This window comes from Lissotriton vulgaris, chromosome 1_1, assembly GCF_964263255.1.
Source record: "Lissotriton vulgaris chromosome 1_1, aLisVul1.2, whole genome shotgun sequence".
In the NCBI taxonomy this organism is placed as follows: Eukaryota; Metazoa; Chordata; class Amphibia; order Caudata; family Salamandridae; genus Lissotriton; species Lissotriton vulgaris.
Genome location: NC_141685.1, coordinates 968798796 through 968820805, shown reverse-complemented (window position 1 = coordinate 968820805; position 22010 = coordinate 968798796).

Below are 22010 nucleotides of genomic sequence, written 5' to 3'. Positions count from 1 at the left end.
TCTACATAACTCAAGAATTTTGAATATCTCTCTCTAGATCTAGCTACATATATATTTATCTCAATCAATCTATCTCTGTCACTCTACTAAACCACCACTCACGCTCAATCTCTCTCAATCAAGAAGACTCTCTCACTCTCTATATCTCTCTCCCTCACAAACTCTATCTCTCACACTCTCTCCACATCTATGTCCCTTAACACCTCTCTCTATCTCTCTCTATACATCTCTTTCACTCACCACATCTCTCTATACATCTCTCACAGACCACATCTCTCTATCTCTACTACTATATCACTCATCCCCACTACCTCAAACCCTCTCTCTCACCATCACCACCGTTCTCTCTCTGTCTCTCCCTCACATGTTTTCTCCCTCTCTCTCTCTCTCCCTCACAACTTCTCTCTCTATCTCTATCTCTCTCCCACACCACCTCTCTATCTCTATCTCACTCTCTCCCTAAACACCTCTCTCTCACTCACCATCTATCTCTCTCTCTCTCTCTCTCTACATCTCTCTCTCTCTCTACATCACTCTCCCTCACCACCTCTCTCTCTATCTCTCTCTAAACATCTCTCCCTCACCACCTTGCTCTATCTCTACATATCTCTCAGTCACCAACTCTCTCTCTCTATCTTACTCACCACCTCTCTCTCTCTCCCCACCTCTCTCTCTCTCACTATATCTCCTTCATAAACTCACACACACCCTCTCACACACACACTCACAAACACACAAAACCTAACACAAACACACACAACACCTCACACATACACACACACAACACCTCACACAAACACACAAATACACTCTCAAACACACATACACACATACACCCTCAAAGCCACAAACACTCACACACACACAAATTATCTATCTACATATCTCTCAGTCACAAAATCTCTCTCTATCTGCATCTCTCTCAGTCACAAACTCTCTCTCTATCTACATCCCTCTCAGTCACAAACTCGCTCTCTCTCTATCTCACTCACCAACTCTCTCTCTCTCTCCCCACCTCTCTCTCTCCCACTCTATCTCCATCATAAACACACTCACACAAACACAACACCTCACAGACGCACACATAACACCTCACATACTCACACACACACACAACACCTCACACACACAACACTTTACACACACACACACAACACCACACACACACACACACACACACACAACACCTCACACACACGCACACACACACAACACATCACACACACAACACCTTACACACACACACACACACACACAACACCTCACACACACACAGCACCTCACAAACACACACACAACACCTCACACACACACAACACCTCACACACACACACACACACCTCACGCACACAACCCCTCACACACACACACCTCACACACACGCACACACACCTCACACACACACACACACACAACACCTCACACACACACAACACCTCACACACACACACAAACACACAACACCTCACACACACACACACAACACCTCACACACACACACACAACACCTTACACACAACACACACACAACACCTCACACACACACAACACCTCACACACACACACACACCTCACACACACAACACCTCACACACACACACCTCACACACACGCACACACACCTCACACACACACACACACCCTCACACACACACACACAACACCTCACACACACACACACACACAACACCTCACACACACACACACACAACACCTCACACACACACACAACACCTTACACACACACACACACACACAATACCTTACACACACACACAATACCTCACACACACCCACAACACCACACACACACAACACCTCACACACACACAACACCTCACACACACACACACACACCACCTCACACACACACACACAACACCTCACACACACCTACACGTGTTACCATCCTTGTGGGGACTATGTGTTTTCACCTGCCTTGTGGGGACTAACCCTTCCCAATGTTTTAAAAATATACCAATAACAGAAAAATGTTAAGAAAAAATTCATAATACAGGATCCTGCTTCAATTTTACAAATATGTTGTTATTTAGTCACGCGCACAGAACCATCATTGTGGGGACTTGGACATGTGTTACCATCCTTGTGGGGACCTACTCAATAATTCTCATTTCTGATTGAATACACTCATTATCTAATAGATGAATGCTATTTTTCAGTGCCATACATACACAACATGATACTTTAGTCAAATTTGAATAGGTCACTATGTCCTAGGTGCACCTAGAACAGAGATTTGTCTAATAATGCAATAAACAGTGGAAAATTATCTTATATATAAAGTGCATGGACAGGGATTCACAGATGTTTAGCCTATTACTGAGTGCACACAAACATTAAGGAATATGAAAACAACACATAGTTAAATTAATTTAGAGGCTTAAGATCCTGCAATGGGGTCAGATGGCAAAACCAAGTTGCCATTTGACCACCTAGTTGTTTTTCATCAACCTCACCAAATGGCACCATCTACGTATGGCTGTGCACTAATAGTTCCCAAAGAGATGGCATGATATTAAAATAATATTCTAGAGCTGACAGAGTAAGTGTATGGTGATGATAATTTTCAAGCCCCCACAGAGATATTGCATGATTAGATTGATGCCTAAGTCCCTACAGATATTGTGGTTTTGGTGTACGATGATAGTCATGCTGCAGTTCATGCAGAAATAACACTATTACAGTAATGCACACGTCCCACAGAGATAGTTTCTGATTATAGGAATGCCCAGGTCTCCACAGAGATAGTGTGGTATTATAGCCATGTTCAAGTCCCCACAGAGATAGTGTGTGATCATATTCACGTTCAAGTCCCCACAGAGATAGTGTGTGATCATAGTAATGTTCAAGTCCCCACAGAGATAGTGTGTGATCATAGTAATGTTCAAGTCCCCACAGAGATAGTGTGTGATCATAGTAATGTTCAAGTCCCCACAGAGATAGTGTGTGATCATAGTAATGTTCAAGGCCCCACAGAGATAGTGTGTGATAATAGTCATGTTCCAGTCCCCACTGAGATAGTGTGTTACTATAGGAATGCCCGGACCCCCACAGAGATAGTGTGTGATTATAACCATATTAAAGTCCCACATAGAGAGCATTATGATAGTGTTGTTCAAGTGTTGTAGAGAAAGTGTACGATGAGTCATTCTGACATTCATTCAGAATTCGTATAGCGCTTAATTATAGTCACTCTCATGACCCCGTTGACAAAATGTGTGATTATATTCATGTTCAAGTCCCCTCAGAGATAGTGTGTGATTATTGTTATGTTACATCTCCGCAGAGATAGTATGTGATTACAGTCATGTTCAGGGCCCCACATAGAGAGTGTTATAACAATGATGCTGAGGTACTTGCTGTTATAACAGTCATGCTGAGGCTCCTGCAGAGGTAGTATGTGATTATAATGATGCCTAGGTGCCTGCTCAGGTAGTGTGTAGTTACAGTCATGTTCAAGTGATGTTGAGATATGTTGTGATTATACTGAAGCTTAGGTCCCCAAAGCGATAGTGCATGATTAGGGAGGCCCACTAAGATGGTGATTATTGACCTATAGAGAAAGTGTGTGATGCATGTAAAGTTCCAGCCCCCCTAAAGACAGTCTGTTATGATATACATGTTGATGTCCCTGAAGAGATAGTATGTGATGACAGTCATATTCAAGTCCCACAAAGTTAAAGTATATGAACCCCCGTCCCCACAGAGATAGAGTGTAATTATAGACATGCCAGGTCCCCATAGAGATATGTGTGATGAAATTCATGTTCAATTACTAAAAGATAGTACTTGATTGATTATATTGATGCCCAGGTCCCCACAGATATAGTGTGTGATTATAGTGATGTGCAGGTCCCCACAGAGATAGTGTGTAATTATAGGGATGCCCAGGTCCTCACAGAGATAGTGTGTGACTACAGGGATGCCGGGTCCCCACAGAGATAGTGTGTGTTTATAGGGATGGCAGTTCCCCAACGAGATAGTGTGTGATTATAGGGGTGCCAGACCCCCACAGAGATAGTGTGTGATTATAAGGGAGCCAGGCCCCCACGGAGATAGTGTGTGTTTATAGGGGTGCCAGGCCCCCACAGAGATAGTGTGTGTTTATAGGGGTGCCAGGCCCCCACAGAGATAGTGTGTGTTAATAGGGGTGCCAGGCCCCCACAGAGATAGTGTGTGTTTATAGGGATGCCGGGTCCCCACAGAGATAGTGTGTGTTTATGGGGATGGCAGTTCCCCAACGAGATAGTGTGTGATTATAGGGGTGCCAGGCCCCCACAGAGATAGTGTGTGATTATAGGGGAGCAAGGCCCCCACAGAGATAGTGTGTGTTTATGGGGATGGCAGTTCCCCAATGAGATAGTGTGTGATTATAGGGGTGCCAGGCCCCCACAGAGATAGTGTGTGTTTATAGGGGTGCCAGGCCCCCACAGAGATAGTGTGTGTTTATAGGGATGGCAGGTCCCCATGGAGATATGTGTGATGATAGTCATGTTCAATTACTCAAAGATAGCATTTGATTGGTTATATTGATGCCCAGGTCCCCACAGAGATAGTGTGTGATTATAGGGGTGCTAGGTCCCCACAGAAATAGTCTATAATTATAGAGATGTCAAGCTCCCCACAGTGGTAGTGTGTAATTATAGAAATTTCCAGGTCCTCACAGAGTTGGTGTGTGATTATAGCGTTACCACAGTCCCCGCAGAAATAGTGTGTGATGACATTCATGTTCAGTTCCCCACAAAGGTAGTGTTTGATTGATTATATTGATACCCATTACCCCACTGAGATAGTGTGTGATTATAGACTTGCTCAAGTCCCCACAGAGATAGCATGTCTCCACAGTGATGTTTGTGATTATAGCCCACACATGGCACTTATCTCCGAAACACATATTGGGTTTCAAGATCGTAAACTTTTATCTCAAATGGGCTACGATCTTGTCGTTTGTTCAACACTAGGGGCATCAATCCGGGGAGTAGCCATTTTGAAACAGAAGCATATAAGAATGGTTATTACTAAAACCGCTGCTGACGATAGGGGAAGGTGGGTAATTGCTCAGGTGCAAATTGCAGAAAAATATTATATATTTTGTTTGGTTTATGGCCCTAATGTTGACGAGCCCAAACTATATGAGAAACTAAGCATCGAATTACTTGAGTGGGAGGGGGAACTACTTATAATGGGAGATTTCAACTGCGTTATGAATTATAAGAAGGATTCCACAAGTAAAATTAACACGATAAGGATGCGCAGAGTTAGAGCAGCTATAGTAGAATTGGGTAGGCTACATAATTTGAAAGATGTTTGGCGCATTAAACATCCTACCATAGCAGGATATACATATTATTCGGCCCCCCACAGAGTTTGCTCCAGAATCAATATGGTATGGGCAACAGATAGAATTGTGGATAATTGCAATATAGAACTCTGCCCGAGAGTCACATCAGACCATAATCCCATACTATTCGAATTCAAAACCCTTACCAAAGAGCAATCCCCCCGACAGTTTACATTCCCTAGGTATCTATTTACAGACGCCGAATTTATCATGGGTATCAAAGGACATATAAATGAATTTATAACACTTAATATTCACTCAACCTCAGTTAATTTCGTGTGGGACGCATGTAAATGCAGCATCAGAGGCTATGTGCAACAATACATTCTAAGGAAAAATGCTGAAAGACGGAGGGCAGATAAGGTAACTTTATCTAATATTCTTTTAGCTGAACAACAATTGATCGATGCTGCTACAGAAGGGAGGACAAATATAGAAGAACTGAGATTAGGATTGGTCTCATTGAGGTCGGCATTAAAAAAGACTCTCAGGGAGAAATTTAGTTCTAAAATTCATAGATATAAACTAGCCCAATATGAAGGGGGGGATAGAATCGGTAAAATTTTGGCCTACAAGGTAGCTGATAAAAAAGCTAAAACAATTATAAAATCAATAAAAGGGTCAGACTCAACTGAATATAATAAACCAGAGCAAATCTTAGAGCAATTTGCTAAATACTATACTCACTTATATACTCCAGATCACCTACCCTCTCAAGAAGAAATTATAAACTATTTAAGTACATTTTTGCCCAATCGATTTCCAATGGAAACAATCGAGCAACTTGGTGTTAAGATCTCCACTACTGAAATAAAAGCTGCCATCCAAGCACTGCCCTCAGGCAAGGCGGCGGGAGAAGACTGTTTGCCTATAGAACTATACAAAATATGCGAGAAAGATCTTATACCGCTATTTCACTTAATGATAGATTCTGTAGGTCAAACAGGAAGTGCTCCAATATCTTGGAGAACTGCTAAAATATTTTTTTTTCTAAAAAAAGGTAAACCACCAGATGACCGAGGTTCATACAGGCCCATCTCATTAATAAACACCGTTGCCAAGATTTTTGCCAAAATTCTCGCTAATCGTCTAGCCCCTATTATGCCTGATTTAGTGAACTGCCAACAACATGGGTTTGTGGTGGGGAGAGACACCACTACTCACATTAATACTGCTGTGACTGCATTTGATGTAGCCTCGACTGCCCCCACCCCACTCGGAATGGTTATGCTAGACGCGGAGAAAGCGTTCAATTCCCCACAAAGGTAGTGTTTGATTGATTATATTGATACCCATGACCCCACTGAGATAGTGTGTGATTATAGACTTGTTCAAGTCCCCACAGAGATAGCATGTCTCCACAGTGATGTTTGTGATTATAGGTATTATGAAGACTTAAACAGATAGTCTTAGTCTGGTGGCTTAGAAAACTAATGTAGCCACTTCAACAGTGGCAGCTGCTCCGCTAAGGCATCATCGGCATCATAAATCTGAAGCACTGGTGCTAAGGTTAAGTGTCAGTAGTTCCACCTGGGGTTTCCATGAGAGGTTGGAAGATAGAGTATCACTTAAATAATTGATAACATCTACCCTCTCGAGTGGTAAACCCCACAGCTCTAATCTGCCTCTGAATGACTTATGTTTTTTAAAGGACAAATAAATAGTCTTAACAGAATTGATCTCTAGATATGAGCAGAGAAAAAATTCCTTGAAACTGGATAATGTGTGCTGGAGTGTCCCAGAGATCAATAAGGTGTTGTCCACAAATGGCAGTATAGCTGTCTTTGTACCAGCCAGAGAAGGGGCATCAATTTGTGAACTAGAAAGAAAAATTAACAATATCATTAAGAAATAGAGAAAACAAGGTGGCACCAGAACGCAGCCTTGCAGACTCTTTTATTAATGAGGAGCCAGTCAGATACTTGGCCCTGGCTACCCCTGGGCATAATTTTCCTCATGTATACGAATCCGTAAACTCAGGTGGTTCTTAGGAATACCCATGTCAGCCAGCACTTGCCATAGCTTTTGTGCGTGGGACCAAGTCAAAAGATGATTTAAGATCGACAAAAGCAACATAAATACTTCCCTCACCGATCTCCACAGTCCTCCAATACAGAAGGAGAAAGCAAAAAACCTGGTCCATCATGGATATTTTTTTCGAAAACCTGCCTCGAATTATGATGTCATTTTCTATAGTCCACTCCTGTATTTTGCCCAAAACTAACAAGCAAAAATATTTCTATGCAGTTGATCAGACTGATTGGCCTGTAATTACACTGGAGCGATCTATCACCTTTCTATTGGGATGACCTCCGCTTCTTTTCAGGAGTCAGGTATTGAGGCTCTGTGTGCAATAGAGATTGACAGAGAGAGGCTATACCAGCACCAGTTTGCTCTTTCCTGATGAAATTTGTCTGCAGGAATGCCATCTGGTCCTGGTGCCCTGCTTCTGGCAACTGCATCCAAAGCAAGGGAAACATCAGCTAGATCAAATCAAAGGTCAGATATGTCTGTACTCACAGTAAAAAACTAAAACTAAAGTGATGTTATTAACTCTAAAAACACTGAAATTCAAACTGAAATAGTTAACTAAAGAAACTGTAACTCACATTTCATCATGCAGAATTTTGGCACCAATTATGTCATTTCACATGTCATCCATCATTGATTTTATCAAGGATGTCACAGAACATTTCATAAGTGATATAATATGTGAGGTACGTAACACATGACGAGGGAACTATTAATTCCAAATTAAGTTGATAGCGATATGAGTTTTTTATATTGCTCTAAATTTAAAAAATATAAATAAATTTAATGTATATTAATTTCTAACATAAAGATATGTTATACATTTTTTTAAACCTTGATAAACTTTTTACATGTTCATTATATACTTTACCACAGGGAGAGCACCGCCCCATTTCATCCTCAAACAAAAGTGATGCAGATGTGGTGCAAAGTGTTGTGTTGGAATTTACTTTCCAGTTCAAACCCAATTTCTGTTGAAAAGTTGCCAAAAGTAATGAAAATTAGCGCTCCCTGCCAATTTGCGCTACCTTGTGGTAAGGTAGCATTCCATGGGTGATATAGTGGCATTCCCATGGAACCACCCATGGGTTTTGGTGCAAATCCATATCTAATATCATTTGTAGATAGTGTTTCGGGTGTGTATGAGATAAACATGGACTTTTCCTGCATGTACTGTGAGAGACATAGAGAGAAAAGCTTTCTCTGCTGAGTATAACTAAGCTTGCACTGCCACTGCCCAAGCTTTATATTTGTTTTGTGCGTGAAAGAAGTAACACTTCTTTAACCTGTGCTGTACATATTCTGTCTATACAAGAAAGAAGTTTGCAGTTCTACCAATGGTGGTACAACCTTTCAGTGTGTTTGGAGCATGCATTGGTGTAAACTGAATAGTACCTATTGTATATGTGTGAGAGAAATGTACAGTTTATTTACAATCCCCTGTTCTGTACACGAATATATGACATTACAATGCAAACAATTACAACGCATGCTTTTACAACGCGGTTTTTACAGCAAAACTACCATTTCATCACATGATTGTACAATGCATGCCAATAAACGCATTTTTAAAACTACCATTACAATGAATTCCATTACAACGCATACCTTTACAACGCATACGGTTACAACGCATAATACTTTTAGGGCAACAGTAGGGTAAGTGTTGGATAGTGTGGGGGTAAAAATGTATATTCCCACTCCAGTGAGTAAATGTAAATGTATGTAAATGTATAGGCATTTATATAGCGCACTACTTACCCGTAGGGTCCCAAGGCGCTTCGACCGCTGCGAAACCCTTCCTGGCTTCCCTGAGAGATGGTCCCTTATTGGGTATCTCCAGGGTGAGACCAGGCATCCCCGGCGGTCTGGTGGGGCCGTTAGTGAAGATGAGGCAAGCTAATGCCCAGAGTTACCGAGTGTGATCGCTGATCAGAGTGGGCACCGAGGCGAGAGAATTATCGAGTCCGCTGACCCTGGTCCAGAAACCTGCCGCGCCGGGAATCGAACCCTGGTCCCGGGCCGTCCTCTGCTCTCGGGTCTGCCGCCTCTAACCAGTGAGTGCAACAGTCGGGTAAGTGTTGGATAGTGTCAGGGTAAACATTGCTATTCCCACTCCAGAGTGCAACAGTACTGAAAGTGTTAGATAGTGTAGGGGTAAATATTACAATTCCCATCTTCCCCAAAACCTATACCCACCCTAAAACAAAAAAAATCTCCATTACTTACCTTATATTGGGTTGCAATGCATGAGTTGTAGCGACATGCGTTGTAATGGATGTTTCCCGTGAGAGAATACTGCATTGTGTTGTACCTGTCCTGTAAGTGAAGTGACACTTGCAACACTAATGTCTAAAATGTTCTTTCTCTGTATTTTTGGAAGCTTGTTCTATACCTGTTAAAATAACTAAGATTATCTAGGACTCTTGATGATCTATGCTGCACCTATTGTATAGCCCTTAATATAGGTTCAGCAGTGAGGGTAAAATACTGTTCTACCTAATCGTAACTGGCCTCGCGTTCTCAGACTCAGATTTCCTTGCTGCAGGAACACAAGTATAGGAACACAAGACCCAAATTTACCCGTAGTGAATTAACCCACCAGAATGTCTGTCTGGTACAAAGAAAACTGAGGCTGAGCTGCAAGACTATCCTCACCTCACCCCAAAATCCCCACCCAAATTAGCACATCCTATTGTATTTAGGGGGAGCAGGTAATGTTGACAACATATTTGTTCCCTTTCCCTTGCCCCATTCCCTTCCCGAATTCCTCACTGGCCCTGCATGCCGCATCAGAGCAGGTGCTAAATGTGAGTATTATTCCACATAGAACTTGAAATTCTATGCAGAATTTCCACCTGACTAAATGGGTTTACAAATTATTCGCCATACTGTAGTCATGAACTTGTAATTGCATGGTATTGGCAGCTTGTAGATTCACTGTGCTTACAGGTGCAGAGTATCCACTCCATGAGTACAGTGCAATATGTAACCAGGCACTATGTGTTAAAGAAGATTCAGAAAACCCATATAATTCCTTTAAAAGCCAAGAAAACACACTTTGTCAGTGTAGCATATCTTTGTTTGTACAACACCATGTGCAGTGTTGAAGGTGGAAAAGACATAGGAACAAACATATTCCTACGAACTATCTATGCATTGGAAAAATATATGTTTATATTTGCATATTTTGTTGTTGTGGATATGCATGGAATTATAACAAAACCATGTGAAAATATCCAAAGTTTTGCATTATATTTTAGCATGTAATGCATCCTTCCATCAATTTTTGGACCAGGATAGATAGCATTTAAACATAAGCTCCGCAAACAACACCCAATTGTGTTCTGCTGTTCTTGTCCTTAGGTAATAGTTTTTTACAACAAATTGCGCCATTTGCAGTAAATGCTTACCACGAACGATGTATAATTATGCAAAGTGGCTTTTGGCCGCCATAAGTGTGGCAGGGTATGCTCAGACGTGAGTCCCTTGCTCACTTTGCCCCTGGATTCAAGCAAGCCGGGGTGAAGACGGCTGGAATGCCAGAAACCGGTCCTCGGAAGCTTGTTTCCGGTCCAGGGAAGGCATGGCTTGGCAGTTCGGGCTGGACTGTTCCCATGAGGCACAGGGTCAGACTGATTTGCATATAGCCATGTCTGAACTGGGGTGGCAGAGTGGGCTAAAGAACGGTGATGGATTAAACCCAGATCTTTTGACTGGGTGTGAGTGTTTGATTGGTTCAGATGCTCCGTCCATTACCACCCCCTTTTGTACCGCTTTTGGCCGCCATAAGTGTGGCATGGTATGCTCAGACGTGAGTCCCTTGCTCACTTTGCCACTGGATTCAAGCAAGCCGGGCTGAAGACGGCTGGAATGCCAGAAACCGGTCCTCTGAAGCTTGTTTCCGGTCCAGGGAAGGCATGGCTTGGCAGTTCGGGCTGGACTGTTCCCATGAGGCACAGGGTCAGACTGATTTGCATATAGCCATGTCTGAACTGGGGTGGCTGAGTGAGCTAAAGAACGGTGATGGATTAAACCCAGATCTTTTGACTGGGTGTGAGTGTTTGATTGGTTCAGATGCTCCGTCCATTACCACCCCCTTTTGTACCGCAAGTGGCGTAATGGCATCATTTTGGGAATCTCAAGCAAGAAATGTGGCCCGAAATTCCCAAATTTATGTGAATTATGCAAGTGTAATTTAAATTTCACCCTGGTGAATGCTTTATGGCAGAGTAGCTGCATCAAAAAGACACTGTTTTCTCTGTGAAAAAAAAATGGTTTTAGTAATGATAATATTCCTTACCATGACGTGCACAGCCCAAGTTAAACAGATCACGTTTAGGGGCCATCATTACCTAATTACATTGTACGGATCAGGATTTTACCCATCAGTGATCCCCCAGTGTAGTCTGGCTCTCAGCCTAGTAAGTTATCTTTTTGGCCTATCCCCACTGCAGGATAAAGCAAAGCATCATTTCAAACTAATTTGCCTCATGCTTATATAGAGCTGGTGTTTTAGTTACTGTCATATTTGTGTGTGCTATTTTTTCACAGTGTGCCTTTTTGGGAGCTACACTATGCTAGTCCAGGAATGAGATACAGACAGTGCTCTGCAGCGATACTCTAGTATCGTGGCCTGCAGACATCATCAAATAATTTGAATACGATGCACTTGTATCATAATTAAAGTTTTTTCCAGTTTCCCTAGACTTTGGCCCCCAGTGGAATGAATGTGTGCTCAGTGCACTTCATGGGGGTTGAAGGCTGCCCGAGTGCCCCAAACCATGGCATTTTTTTTTATTGTCTTGAGATTCTTGTGGTTGTGTCACTTATTTCACACTAAGCACTGTCCCACCCGAACGGAATGCAGCATTCCCCCTTCTATCTCTTCCCGGCTAAAAAATGAGAAAGGCTTAGCTGCCCAGATCAGAAAAACGTAAAGAAAACATTTCAGAATGTTAGGAACTCCCCTCGTTTCTTATTTTGTCTGTAATACGACAAAAAACAACGCTGTGAGACACGAAGGACAAACATGTTACTTTTACTAAACAAGGACATAGGCAGGTCCTGCAAGTAGGCTTTTTCAAAAGAAAGACATTCAAAGACACACTGCCGTCAGTAGCTGTTGGAGCAGAAGCGCCGCATTAACAATACAAAGGTTTCTATGGAAGCACCTTAAGTGACCGGCATTCAGGTGTGAATGTATGCAGATTGCATCCTTTGACTTCTCGGCCCGGAGACAGAGGTCACATTCAAAGCGCTGAACCTCGCGCTGTGGAATGAAAGGAGCACCTCTCCCCTCCCCCATCCCTTAAAAGCACGTTTTGGTTTTGGACTTGAAAGTGCAACGGAAAGGAACATTCAGCAAAAAAAAAAAAAAAGAAAGATGGGGTTCTACATATGTTTCACATTATGTCTGCACTGTATTTATTTCAGCGTCCACGGAATTTACATGTATGTGACAATTGTACACACCCAATGATCAGCCAAAACCTACGATTTCAAATTGCAAAGTGCTCATTTCATTGCAACCTGTAAATGAATACATGAAATATGTAACACATTCTACTACCGTTAATTCTTGCCATTCTAAGTTGAATATTTTTAAACAAATAGGATTAGGGAAAGAAACCAAACGATTTGGTACAATTAACCAAATCATTTCTTTAAAGTATGTTCTATGAAGAGACACGGCACCAGCATATTACATGTTGCTACATATTTGGGGTGCACTGCAGCTACTTACCAGTGCAGGAAAAGGGTTTCTAGACCGGAATAAGTGTTTCTGATCTCTCTAGAAGAAAATGTAGTAGCTATAGGCAGATTCACACTTGCTGTATATGCTGGCTTGAACTTTACATTGAATATATATATTGGGAACGCAGTGTTTAAAGCAAAATAATTGAACCTTGAGTGTAATGAAGCCAGAAATGTAGTTTATGTTGGCAGTAGAAAGCTTTTTGGATTCTTAAAGAAACACACGGGGCTTACTATCAATAATGCAGCAGGTGAAGTGACCTAATGGACCAGGGGCTTACTAGACTCATTGTTACTCTTATTCTACCACCATTGCAAGGATTGGCAGACCTCTTTTCTCTGCTTACATTAGGGCTCAGCACAACCTTGCTACTTCAATTAAACACTATCACTGGTGGGGCCTACAGCTCAAAACAGCACGGAAATCAGGCTAGCTTTGGGCAAAAGTTAAATTACAGTGGCATAATTCCTGTAATTTCTGGATTTTCACATTATGCTTGTTGTGCAAATTTGCCAAAATGACACCATTATTTCACTTTGCATATTTAAACATCATATGTCTATGAGGACATATTTCAAACTAAAATATAGCATGAAATGACAGATTTGCATTTTGCGAAATACATTTTCTATGTACAATTTTGGGGAACAGAATCATAATGAAGGCAATTTATCATACCTAATGAATTCCAAATCTGAGGTACTGAATTTACTGGTGGGGAAGGCTATAAATAGCACCCCACCTTCCAGGACACTCATCTAACTTAAATGGATAGGAGGAAGTGTGATTCTGTAATGTGACTAAAGCATCTTACAGTAGCATGGTGTCATTTACAGACAGCCCATTTTCTATTGAAATGACCACTAAATTTGCACACACATACAGTTTTACTGATAAAACCATATGCACACAAATGATACTGTGCGGGAATTGGGTATATGTGAATCATTTGAGAATGGCCAATTAAGTGTCTTGGTTTGTTTTAATCCTATTAAAATCTCTGTTTCCCGCACACTTCATAATTACAATACAGTGCTTAATTTCTGCTTCCCTAACTGCAAGATGTATACAGTTCATTTACAGGTATTTACATGTTGTTGTGTATTGCAAAAAACAACATTCTACATTGTCACATAATTCACTTTAAAAACTCCTTTTACTGTCCAGTCAGAGCAAACACAAGGAGATGATGGACGGAGCGCTGAAACTTTTCAGACACTCACCCCAGTCACATATCTGGGTTGAATCCATCATGGTTCTTTAACTCACTTCGCCACCAAAGTTCAGACATAGCTATCTGCAAATCAGTCTTGACCCTGCCCCTCATGGGAACAGTCCAGCCTGAACTGCCAAGCCATGTCTTCCATGGACCGGAAACAAGCATCCTGGGACCGGTGTCGGGCTAACACCCCTCATCAGCCAGGCTAGCTTGAATCCAGTGGTAAAGTGAGCAAGGGACCCATGTCTGGGCATACCCTGCCAACTTAGGGCAAACAAAGCAAACACAAGGAGTGGCCTTTGAGGAAAGGGGGGGGGGGGAGGTCTGGCGGTTATCTACCACACCTCCATCAATGTGACTTTTGGAACAGCATCCTTCCCAGATTGTGAGGCATTGGAGTTCTGCCTATACTACTCCTATCAGGCTACTTTCAAAGGCACCCTCCTATATAGAACTCCTGGCCTTAAGAGGCCTTTTTAACATTGGTGGGAAATCTGGTGGAAAAATGGCTTAGTTCCAGCTCCTAAACCATACTGGGAGATTTTAACTTCCACTTAGAGGCACACACAGACCCAGATACAGTGAATCTTTTGGACTTCATGAAAAGCGTTGATTTTAAACAGCATGTTGTGGGGCCTACTCATACGGCAGGGCACACGTTGGAAGGGATCTTTTCCAACAACCGGTAACTTACTTTTACAGGTCTGCTGCCCCTGGTCTGGTCAAACCTTGCGGCTGTATGCTTTGAGCTTACTGGGTCCAATCATCATGAGATGGATAAACTAACTAAGAAGCAAAGGATCTCAAGAGCATGGAATACAATTGAGGCTAAAGAATTAGAAGATCTGCTGAACTCTACCCTATTCTGTCCGTCTGTAGACATTGAAGAGGAGACTACTCAATATTCTAACTGGATCGATGTAGCTAGCAATAAGTTAGCATCTAAAAATGTCTCTAACTCTAATAGAGCACGGCCCTCCGCCCCATGGTACTCTCAGGAGCTGAAAGATCAAAAACTAAAGTGTAAACTGCTTGAGAGGAAATGGAGGAGGGGATACAACATCGCAGAAAAAGAGGCATATAAACTAAGCCTGGTGGCCTATAAAGTTCTACTTTTTACAACTAAGAAATATTTCTTTGCCAACCAAATAATTCTGTAATAAACTCAGCTAAAGAACTCTTCAAAATAGTCACCAACCTAGCATACCCTGGCACACCTAGTGTCTCTCCAAGTCAAGGGCTTTGTGAGTAAATAGCCATTTTTTTCTGTAGTAAAGTAGAGGCTATTTTTACCACATTTAAAGGGCCAAGGACAGATGGAACACTTGGTGTCAGGGAGAAATATAAAGCTCGGTCGGGTCTCTATCCGAGTTTTGAAGAGTTCACACCTCTGTCCATCAAGGACATTCGTAAATCACTGATGTCAGCCAAATCGGGTTTCCCCTATGACCCATGCTCGGTGGCGGTGTTAAAACTAGCCCCTGAACCCATTGTTATAACGCTCACTGCCATGATGAACTCGGTGTTTAAGGAAGGATATTTTACTAAAGCCTGAAAAACTGCTTCAATACTTCCTCTACTCAAGAAGTCGAATCTGGACCCAAAGGATCCCAATAACCTTCGGCGATCTCGCACATCCCCCTTCCAGCTAAATTGATAGAGAAAGGCATGAATGCACAACTAAGTACATTCTTACGAGAGGCACAAATATTGGATCCAACGCAATACGGGTTCAGAGAGGGACACAGTATTGAGTCCGCTCTCTTAAAATCAACAGAGGAAATAATGGCCGCGCTCGATCAGGGAGGCAAAGCTGCAATGATTATGTTGGAACTGTCTGCGACTTTTGACACGGTCCACCATGACTTGTTGCTGGACCGTTTGTGGGATTGTGGAATCCAAGGTAAAGCTTGGGATCTCCTGAAGTCCTTCCTCTCCGACAGAGTGCAAACAGTTTTGCTCGGTGCATTCTGGTCCAAACTGGGTATGAGCGGTAAATTCGGTTCCGCTCACGGAATTTACTGAATTTGGATAATTTTGCGTTCCGCGGAGAACGCGAAATTGCCCAAAATTCTGCGGCCCGCAACTTCACAAATTTATTTTGCTTGTTCGCGTTCTCAAATGCGTGTTTGCAAGATATTTCCCCCCCGAGCATGCAAACAGTGATTGTGAACGGTAAAAAAGCATCGCGAACAAGCAATTCCGCGTGTTTGCAGAATTTCTGCGTGTTCGCAGAGATTTTTTACCATTTCACAGAGATTTGCGTAACACCATTACGCATATTCCACCCACCCCTATTCTAAACCCTTCTCTCTACCCTGCGGAGTTCCGCAGGGGTCCTCACTTACTCCCACACTTTCTAATGTCTACGTGTCCCTGCTGGCCCCCCTGATAAAATCCTTTAGATTTTCTCTGACATTGTATGCAGACGACACTCAGATTGTGGTGCACCTGCTGCCTGGGCAAGAGACGGTGACTGTAAAACGATTTCATGACTGTATGGAAGCAGTGGGTAAATGGATGACCCAAAATTGTTTAAAACCTAATTCGGGTAAGACAGAAGTTATTCTGTTTGGCAATGACCCAACCCTCTGGACCCCAAGTTGCTGGCCAGATTCGCTGGGAGTACTTCCGACTCCTATGAGGAAAGTAAAGAACTTGGGTGTCCTGATTGATGACAAACTCAACTTTGAGGACCAGGTCAATGCAGTTGTCTCAGCGACTACATTTGCTCTTAGAAGATGCAAGAAAATCTTGCAGTTTCTACCTAAGGAAACCCAACGAACAGTAGTGACGGCATTAACTATGTCGCGGTTGGACTACTGCAACAGCCTTTACCTAAACATTCAGGAACGTTTCTGCATAGACTCCAACTTTTACAAAATTCGGCCGCCAGACTGCTCACAGGGACAGCTAAATATGCTTCAGTCTCCGGAGATATCAGAAGACTTCACTGGTTGCCCGTTAAGAAACAGGTGTAGTTCAAATCACTCTGTACAGCTTACAAAGCTCTTCATGGTTTCGGGCCAGAACATCTGAAGCAACAGTTTCAGTGGTATGTCCCCAATAGACCACTTCACTCTCTGGGAGCAAAATTTGTATCGGCCCCCATCTCTAAAAAAGCTAGCTGGGGAGGTAGATGCTTCTTAACAGAAGCAGCCAAGGCTAGGAATACCCTACCACTTCATCTTAGAAACATTCTGGATTTACTGGCATTCAGGAAAGCCTTAAAAACTTGGCTTTTTGGCGCTTAACGCTGGGCTCTTCATCTATATCTCTTTGGGTTGCGTATAGACAGTGCAAGGACACCTTCGGGTAGCAGTTGCGCTTTAAAAATACTATAACATAACATAACAATGCCCTGGGTACCTAGGGTACCATTTACCAGGGGCTGACATGTGGCCAGAGATGCCAATTGGGTTTTAGCTTCAATACAGTTTTAGGGAAGGAACACAGACCCTGATTGGCAGGAGCCCAGGGCACACTTAGTCAAAGCACATCAGCAATTCAGCAAAAAGTGGGGGCATACCATGCAAGACAAATGAATGGTACTTTCTCACAGTCCCCACAGAGATAGTGTGAGATTATAGGTATGATCAAGACCTTGTATAGATGGTGTGAGAAGGTAATAATGATCAAGTTCCCACAAAGACAGTGTATGAAGACGATATTCAGGTCTCCACACAAATATGTAGATAATGAAGTTCTAATCCCCATAGAGATCGAAACTATTACAGGAATGTTCAAGACCTTACTGATTTTGTGTGAAGGTAATCATGTTCAAGTCACCAAAAAACATAGTAGTTGAAAATAATGTTCAAGTCTCCATAAAGAGTGTGTGACTGTAATGCTGTTTTAGTATCAGAGAGATACTGTGGTTCTGATTCACAATGGTATACTTACACCTTTGAGTAAGTTTACGATTTTTCGAAATTCCCATGGAATTTTACTAGCAGTATCTTTATGACTGAGGAGTCTCTGCACTCGGGGCAGAGACTCCCTACATAAGAAGGTAGAGAGTCTTAAAAATACTGCTCAATAAATTGCTTTGCGGATTACAAAATGTCATAAACTTTCACCAATGTTTAAGTTTACCTTTGTGAATCAGGCCCTGTGTGATTATGGTAATGCTCAAGATCTTCCACAGATTATGCGTGAAGTTAATCATATTCAAGTCCCCGGAAAGATAATGTGTGGATATAATAGTCGAATCTCCCCACAGATAGTATATGGTTAGTGATATGTTTGAGTCCCTACAGAGACAGCATGTGGTTATTGGGATGTTCAAGCTGCCACAAAGATAGTGTGTGTTTATTATGATCATGTACCCCCAGAGATAGTGTGCAACTATAGTAGTGTTCAAGTCCCAAAAGTGATAGTGTTTAAATAATCTTCATGTCCTTACACAGATAGCATGTAAAGGTAAGATTGTTCACATTCAAACAGGGATTACAGGCATATATAACCCTGCACATATATAGTGTTAATATAGTGATGTTCAAGTTTAAAAAAGTTTGCGTGTGAAGTAAATGATGTTCAGGTCCCCACACAGATAGTGCATGATTATAGGACTGTTCAAGAATTGACATAGATTGTGTGTGAATATGATGTACAAATCTCCCCATAAAAATGGAGCGAATTTAAACATGTTCAAGTCCCCACAAAGATAGTGTGTGAATATGATGTTCAAATATCTCCATAAGAATTGTATGATTATAGACATGTTCAAGTCCCCACAAAGATAGTGTGTGGTTACAGGAATGCTTAAGTCCCCACAGTGATAGTGTGTGGTTACTGAGATGTTCAAGCTGCCACAAAGATAGTGTGTGTTAGGATATTCAAGTCCCCACAAAGATAGTGTGTGGTTACAGGGATGTTCAAGTCCCCGCAGTGATAGTGTGTGGTTACTGAGATGTTCAAGCTGCCGCAAAGATAGTGTGTATTTATTAGGATGTTAAAGTCCCCACAAAGACAGTCTGTGGTTACAGGGATGCTCATGTCCCCACAGTGATAGTGTGCAGTTACTGGGATGTTTAAGCTGCCAAAAAGATAGCGTGTGTTTATTAGGATTTTCAAGTCCCCACAAAGATAGTGTGTGGTTACAGGGATGCTTAACTCCCTACAGAGACAGCATATGGTTATTGGGATGTTCAAGCTGCCACAAAGATAGTGTGTGTTTATTATGTTTATGGTGTTCAAGTACCCACAGAGATAGTGTGCAACTATAGTACTGTTCAAGTACCAACAGTGATAGTGTTTAAATAATCTTCATGTCCTTACACAGATAGCATGTAAAGGCAAGATTGTTCACATTCAAACCGGGATTATAGGCATGTTCAACCCTGCACATACATAGTGTGTAATTATAGGGATGTTCAAGTTTCAAAAGGATTGTATGTGAAGTAAATGATGTTCAGGTCCCACACAGACAGCGCGTGATTATAGGACTGTTTAAGATCTCACACAGATTGTGTGTGAAATTAATCTTATTCAAGTCCCCACGAAGATAGTAGTGTGTGAATATATTGTTCAAATCTCCCCCCAAAATTTGTGTGATTACTAACAAGTTCAAGTCCCCACAAAGATATTGTGTGGTTACAGGGGTGCTCATGTCCCAGTAGTGATAGTGTGGGGTTACTGGGATGTTCAAGCTACCACAAAGATATTGTATGTTTATTAGGATGTTCAAGTCCCCACAAAGATAGTGTGCAAAGATAATAGTGTTCAAGGGCCTGATATAGATTTCGGCGGAAGGGCTACTCTGTCACAACAGTGACAGATATTGCATCCGCCGAAATATAAATCCCATAGAATATTATGGGATTTACATTTCGGTGGACGTGATATCCATCACTGTTATGAAATCTAAATCAGGACCTATGTCCCTATAGTGGTAGTGTTTAAATACTAACTTCAAGTATTCTCACAGATAGTGTGTGAAGGTAATGATGTTCACATTTAAACAGGATTACTATCTGATTATAGGCATGTTCAAATCTGGGTGCAGAGACTAAGGGGCTTATTATGATGGTGGGTGGACATCAGTCTGTCCGCCATCATAATGATGATGGGACACCCAGCCCAATTAGGATGCGTCCGCTACACTGGGGGGCGCTTCCTGGTCATTTAACATTGCGGACGGTGCTGCTGGCTGCAGCACTGTGCACAATTTCAAAATGCCACGATGTGCATTTCCATGCACAACATGGCAGGCACCACGCAGTGCCTGCCACTTTGTGCATGGAAATGTAGGGGGGTACCATGGATACCCCCCAGTGCGCCCCCACAAAAGGGGCCCACAACGGGCCCACAAAAGCCAGTCTCCGCCTGTCTTTTTGCGGCGGGATATCCGCCGCAAAAAGACAGGTGAAGGGCTCATGTTAATCACTACGGCAGTGCCTGCATGGTACCACCGCAATGATGTCCTGGTTCCGGGTTCTGCAAGGCGGGCGGAATAGGACTGCCTTGCGGAACCATGGCGGTTCCCTTTTTTTACACCACACATAGGGATAAACTTGGACTTTGAATTTTGGTCCTTTATCCTTCACTGTTTTTATACCATCCTATTGGCAACCTAATAAAATACTTTTCTGACCTAATTGTGACATTTTAAACCCTTCACTTCCCCTTCACAAACCAGCTCCGCAGTATTTCTGGTGTTGTAGCACACTGGGGTGGCATTCGGCCACTCCCGGTGGGGCCCAATGATGAAGCATGTCACCAACTAGTGGTGAGTGAGGGCCTTTTTAAGAACCGAACATGGTTTCTTTTGTACTTGTACACTTGCTGACAAACTAATCAGTTTTGTCCTACAGTCACTTCAGTAGTGACGCACCTTTGTTGTTTGATGTATGATTATTCAAGGGGTATAGGAGCGTCTCTTCTCCTTCCCTGACTCTCTTGTTGTTACAAGTACTCCCTTGTTTAGAAACATAGAGCTGCGGTGCCACCCAGTGATCTAGATAAACTAAACATCTGGCAGTGCTATATAAACATTTGTAATACTCCGTTGCACTCCCTTGGACAAACAGGAAAAATAGTAAAGCACCATATTTTCAAAGAGTCGCATGCCAATCATGTCTGTTTTGTGCGATTCTAAGCATTGCACGACAGTGCCAAGGCAAGCTAATAGTGTCTTTTGTGAAATTTATATACGACGAAGCCCTCCAGTACAAACTTCAACATAATGTCAAGAGACTAAGGGTAAGCTGTGTCAAGTGGATATTTTTGCAGAAATGATATGTGCGTCAGGAAATATCCTAGGCTTTTCCGTATACCCATTGTTTGCTCCTGGTTTCATTTGGTGGTATTACTTCATGCAAATGCAGGATACATTAGTTAAGTAGATCTGGCTTTGTGTGTATTCCAGTTGTCTTTGAACTGTTCCCACCCTGATATTGGGTTTGTGACCACAGAGCAGAGAATTTGGTGCTGCACTCACATCAATGTTTGACACATAAATCATTTTATATGGCAAAGTTGATTGAATCCCCTTCAATGTCACACGAGTACATGATCAAAATGTGAGCAAATTATGTCTGTATTTATAATAGATATAATATTTATAGTATACTGTCTACAGCTTAGATACTAACTTAGACTATTTCCATGCTAGGGTATGAGCTGTAGGTAATGTAGCA